The following is a 6,000-nucleotide window of genomic DNA, read 5'->3' on the forward strand; positions in this document are numbered from 1 at the left end:
GCTGATGCTGTTGGATTCTGACCTCCCTGTACTCAAAGTGAATTTTCTGGAGCTACAGAACTCTAAATGGCGCGCTTCCAATTGCGTTGGAAAGTAGACATCCAGGGCTTTCCAGAAATATATAATATTCCATACTTTGGCCAAGAATTGATGACGTAAACTGGCGTTCAACGCCAGCCTTCTGCCCAAATCTGGCGTCCAGCGCCAGAAAAGGATCCAAAACCAGAGTTGAACGCCCAAACTGGCATAGAAACTGGCGTTCAACTCCACAAATGGCCTCTGCACGTGCTACACTTAAGCTCAGCCCAAACACACACCAAGTGGGCCCCGGAAGTGGATTTATGCATCAATTACTTACTCATGTAAACCCTAGTGACTAGTTTATTATAAATAGGACCTCTTACTATTGTATTAGACGTCTTTTAGACCATCTTTGGACGCCTGGTTCTTAGATCAGAGGGGCTGGCCATCTCGGCCATGCCTGGACCTATCACTTATGTATTTTTAACGGTAGAGTTTCTACACTCCATAGATTAAGGTGTGGAGCTCTGCTGTTCCTCAAAGATTAATGCAAGTACTACTGTTTTCTATTCAATTCATCTTATTTCGCTTCTAAGATATCCATTCGCACTCAAGAACGTGATGAAGGTGATGATTATGTGTGACGCTCATCACCATCTCCCCTATGAACACGTGCCTGACAAACACTTCCGTTCTACATGAAATAAGCTAGAATGAATATCTCTTAGATCTCTTAACCGGAATCTTCGTGGCGTAAGCTAGAATGATGGCGGCATTCAAGAGAATCCGGAAGGTCTAAACCTTGTCTGTGGTATTCTGAGTAGGATTCAATGATTGAATGACTGTGACGAGCTTCAAACTCGCGAGTGCTGGGCGTTAGTGACAGACGCAAAAGGAGGGTGAATCCTATTCCAGCATGATCGGGAACCGACAGATGAATAGCCGTGCCGTGACAGGGTGCGTGAGCATATTATTCACTGAGAGGAGGGGATGTAGCCACTGACAACGGTGATGCCCTTGCATAAAGCCAGCCATGGAAAGGAGTAAGACTGATTGGATGAAGATAGCAGGAAAGCAGAGGTTCAGAGGAACGAAAGCATCTCCATTCACTTATCTGAAATTCCTACCAATGAATTACATAAGTATTTCTATCCCTATTTTATTATATAATATTCGAAAACACCATTATCACTTTATATCCGCCTGACTGAGATTTGCAAGGTGACCATAGCTTGCTTCATACCAACAATCTCCGTGGGATTCGACCCTTACTCACGTAAGGTATTACTTGGACGACCCAGTGCACTTGCTGGTTAGTTGTATCGAAGTTGTGACAATTATGAATTAAGATCAGAGCACCAAGCTCTGGAGCCATTACCAGGATTTGTTCGAGCCTGGAGATCACAATTTCGTGCACCAAGTTTTTGGCGCCGTTGCCGTGGATTGTTTGAGTTTGGACAACTGACGGCTCATCTTGTTGCTCAGATTAGGTAATTTTCTTTTTATTTTATTTTCAAAAATTTTCCAAAAATATTTCTTAAATTTTCTCATCTGTTTTCGAAAAAAAAATAAAAATGTTTTCAAAAATAAAATTTTTATTCAAGATTTTTAAGAATGAATTCTAGTGTTTCATGAAGCATGTAAAGCCTGGCTGGCTGTAAAGCCATGTCTAAATTTATTTGGATTGAGGCTTGTAATATGTTATAAAGAGCAATATACTCTCGTGTTAAATGCTGAAGCTTGGCTGGCCATTGGCCATGTCTAGTGTTTTGGACCGGAGCTTTCATTGAAAGCTTGGCTGGCTAGTGAGCCATGTCTAATTCCTGGACTGAAGCTTTAGACTAACATGGCAAGATTCCTGGAATTCATATTAAAAATTTTGGAATCCTTATTTTTCTTTTTCAATTAAATTTTTCGAAAAAAAAAAAATAAAAAAAATTAGAAAATCAAAAAAATCAAAAATACTTTTGTGTTTCTTGTTTGAGTCTTGAGTCATATCATAAGTTTGGTGTCAATTGCATGTGCATCTTGCATTTTTCGAAAATTTCATGCATTCATGGTGTTCTTCATGATCTTCAAGTTGTTCTTGGTAAGTCTTCTTGTTTGATCTTGATGATTTTTTGTTTTGTGTCTTTTCATGTTTATCATATGCATTCTTGAATTCTTAGTGTCTAAGCATTAAAGAATTCTAAGTTTGGTGTCTTGCATGTTTTCTTTGCATTAAAAATTTTTCAAAAATATGTTCTTGATGTTCACCATGACATTCAAAGTGTTCTTGGTGTTCATCTTGACATTCATAGCATTCTTGCATGCATCACATGTTTTGATCTAAAAATTTCATGCACTGCATAATTTTCATGTTTTTCATAAAAATTTCAAAAATAAAAAAAATATCTTTCCCTTTTTCTCTCATCAAATTCGAAAATTTGAGTTGACTTTTTCAAAAATTTTTAAAATCAAGTTGTTTCTTATGAGTCAAATCAAATTTTCAATTTGAAAATCTTATCTTTTTCAAAAATCAAATCTTTTTCAAATATCTTAGTTATTTTCGAAAATTTCAAAAATATTTTTCAAAAATCTTTTTCTTATTTTATATCATAAATTTTTGAAAATAACATAAACAATTAATGTTTTGATTCAAAAATTTCAAGTTTGTTACTTACTTGTTAAGAAAGATTCAAACTTTAAGTTCTAGAATCATATCTTGTGATTTCTTATGAATCAAGTCATTAATTGTGATTTTAAAAATCAAATCTTTTTCAAAATTAATTTCCAAAATATCTTCTTATCTTATCTTTTTCAAGAATTTGATTTCAAAATATCTTCTCTAACTTCCTAACTTCCTATCTTTTCAAAATTTGTTTCAACTAACTAACTAACTTTTTGTTTGTTTCTTAACTTTTTCAAAACCACCTAACTAACTCTCTCTCTCTCATTTTCGAAAATATCTTCCCCCTTTTTCAAAATTTCTTTTTTAATTTATTAATTATTTTTATTTTTAAATTTTAAAAATTTTTCGAAAATTTCTAACATTTTTCAAAAACCATTTTTCAAAAATCACTAACTCTTTTTCAAAATAATTTTCGAAAATTATCCCTCCCCCATCCTATTCTATTTATTCATTCATATCCTAACATCTCATCTCACATCTCTTCCATCCGTACAGTTGTGTTTCTTCCATTATATTACATTCTTTGTCTCCCCCTCTTTTCTTCCACTCACAAAGGGATCCCTATACTGTGGTATAAAGGATCTCTATTATTATTATTATTATTTTTCTGTGCCTTCTTCTTTGTCATATGAGCAGGAGCAAGGACAAGAACATTCTTGTGAAAGCAGATCCAGAACCTGAAAGGACTCTGAAGAGAAAATTAAGAGAAGCTAAAATACAACAATCCAGAGATAACCTTTCAGAAATTTTCGAACAGGCAGAGGAGATGGCAGCCGAAAATAATGATAATGTAAGGAAGATGCTTGGTGACTTTACTGCACCTAATTCCAATTTACATGGAAGAAGCATCTCCATTCTTGCCATTGGAGCAAACAACTTTGAGCTGAAACCTCAATTAGTTTCTCTAATGCAGCAGAACTGCAAGTTTCATGGACTTCCATCTGAAGATCCTTTTCAGTTCTTAACTGAATTCTTGCAGATATGTGATACTGTTAAGACTAATGGAGTAGATCCTGAAGTCTACAGGCTCATGCTTTTCCCTTTTGCTGTAAGAGACAGAGCTAGATTATGGTTGGATTCTCAACCCAAAGACAGCCTGAACTCTTGGGATAAGCTGGTCACGGCTTTCTTAGCCAAGTACTTTCCTCCTCAAAAGCTGAGCAAGCTTAAAGCTGATGTTCAAACCTTCAGACAGAAAGAAGGTGAATCTCTCTATGAAGCTTGGGAAAGATACAAACAGTTGACCAAAAAGTGTCCTTCTGACATGCTTTCAGAATGGACCATCCTGGATATATTCTATGATGGTTTATCTGAGCTATCAAAGATGTCACTGGACACTTCTGCAGGTGGATCCATTCACCTAAAGAAAACGCCTGCAGAAGCTCAAGAACTCATTGACATGGTTGCTAATAACCAGTTCATGTACACTTCTGAAAGGAATCCTGTGAGCAATGGGACGCCTATGAAGAAGGGAGTTCTTGAAGTTGATACTCTGAATGCCATATTGGCTCAGAATAAAATATTGACTCAGCAAGTCAATATGATCTCTCAGAGTCTGCATGGAATGCAAGCTGCATCCAACAGTACTCAAGAGGCATCTTCTGAAGAAGAAGCTTATGATCCTGAGAACCCTGCAATAGCAGAGGTAAATTACTTAGGTGAACCTTATGGAAACACCTATAACTCAACATGGAGAAATCATCCAAATTTCTCATGGAAGGATCAAAAGCCCCAACAAGGCTTTAATAATGGTGGAAGAAACAGGTTTAACAATAATAAACCTTTTCCATCATCCACTCAGCAACAGACAGAGAACACTGAACAAAATGCTTCTAATTTAGCAAATCTAGTCTCTGATCTATCCAAGGCCACTGTGAGTTTCATGAATGAAACAAGGTCTTCCATTAGAAATATGGAAGCACAAGTGGGCCAGCTGAGTAAAAGGATCACTGAAATCCCTCCTAGTACTCTCCCAAGCAATACAGAAGAGAATCCAAAAGGAGAGTGCAAGGCCATTGACATAAGCGCCATGGCCGAACCTGTAAGGGAAGGAGAGGACGTGAATTCCAAGGAGGAAGACCTCCTGGGACGTCTAGTGATCAATAAGGAGCTTCCCTCTGAGGAACCAAAGGACTCTGAGGCTCATCTAGAGACCATAGAGATTCCATTGAACCTCCTTATGCCCTTCATGAGCTCTAATGAGTATTCCTCTTCTGAAGAGAATGAGGGTGTTACTGAAGAGCAAACTGCCAAGTTTCTTGGTGCAATCATGAAGCTGAATGCCAAATTATTTGGTATTGATGCTTGGGAAGTTGAACCTCCCTTGTTCATCAATGAACTAAGTGATCTGGATCAACTGACATTGCCTCAGAAGAGACAGGATCCTGGAAAGTTCATAATACCCTGTACCATAGGCACCATGATCTTTAAGGCTCTGTGTGACCTTGGTTCAGGAATAAACCTCATGCCCCTCTCTGTAATAGAGAAACTGGGAATCTATGGGGTGCAAGCTGCTAAAATCTCACTAGAGATGGCAGATAGCTCAAGAAAACAGGCTTACGGACAAGTAGAGGATGTATTAGTAAAGGTTGAGGGCCTTTACATCCCTGCTGATTTCATAGTCCTGGATACTGGAAAGGAAGAGGATGAATCCATCATCCTAGGAAGACCTTTCCTGGCCACAGCAAGAGCTGTGATTGATGTTGACAGAGGTGAAATAGTCCTTCAATGGAATGAGAACTCCCTTGTGTTTAAAACTCAAGGATCTCCCTCTGCAACCATGGAGAGGAAGCAGAAAAAGCTTCTCTCAAAGCAGAGTCAACTAGAGCCCCCACAGTCAAACTCTAAGTTTGGTGTTGGGAGGCCACAACCAAACTCTAAGTTTGGTGTTGAACTCCCATATCCAAACTCTAAGTTTGGTGTTGGAGAGTCTCAACAAAGCTCTGTACATCTGTGAGGCTCCATGAGAGCTCACTGTCAAGCTATTGACATTAAAGAAGCGCTTGTTGGGAGGCAACCCAATGTTTATCTAATTCTTATTTTTATTGTTTTTCATGTTTTCTTAGGTTCATGATCATGTGGAGTCACAAAATAAATATAAAAATTGAAAACGGAATCAAAAACAGCAGAAGAAAAATCACACCCTGGAGGAGCATCTGTCTGGCGTTCAAACGCCAGAACAGAGCATAGTTCTGGCGCTGAACACCCAGAATGGGAGCATCCTGGCGCTGAATGCCCAGAACAAGCATGGTTCTGGCGTTCAACGCCAGAAATGGCAGCAAAGGGGCGTTGAACGCCCAAAATGGGCA

Source organism: Arachis hypogaea, chromosome 14, assembly GCF_003086295.3.
Source record: "Arachis hypogaea cultivar Tifrunner chromosome 14, arahy.Tifrunner.gnm2.J5K5, whole genome shotgun sequence".
Lineage (NCBI taxonomy): Eukaryota > Viridiplantae > Streptophyta > Magnoliopsida > Fabales > Fabaceae > Arachis > Arachis hypogaea.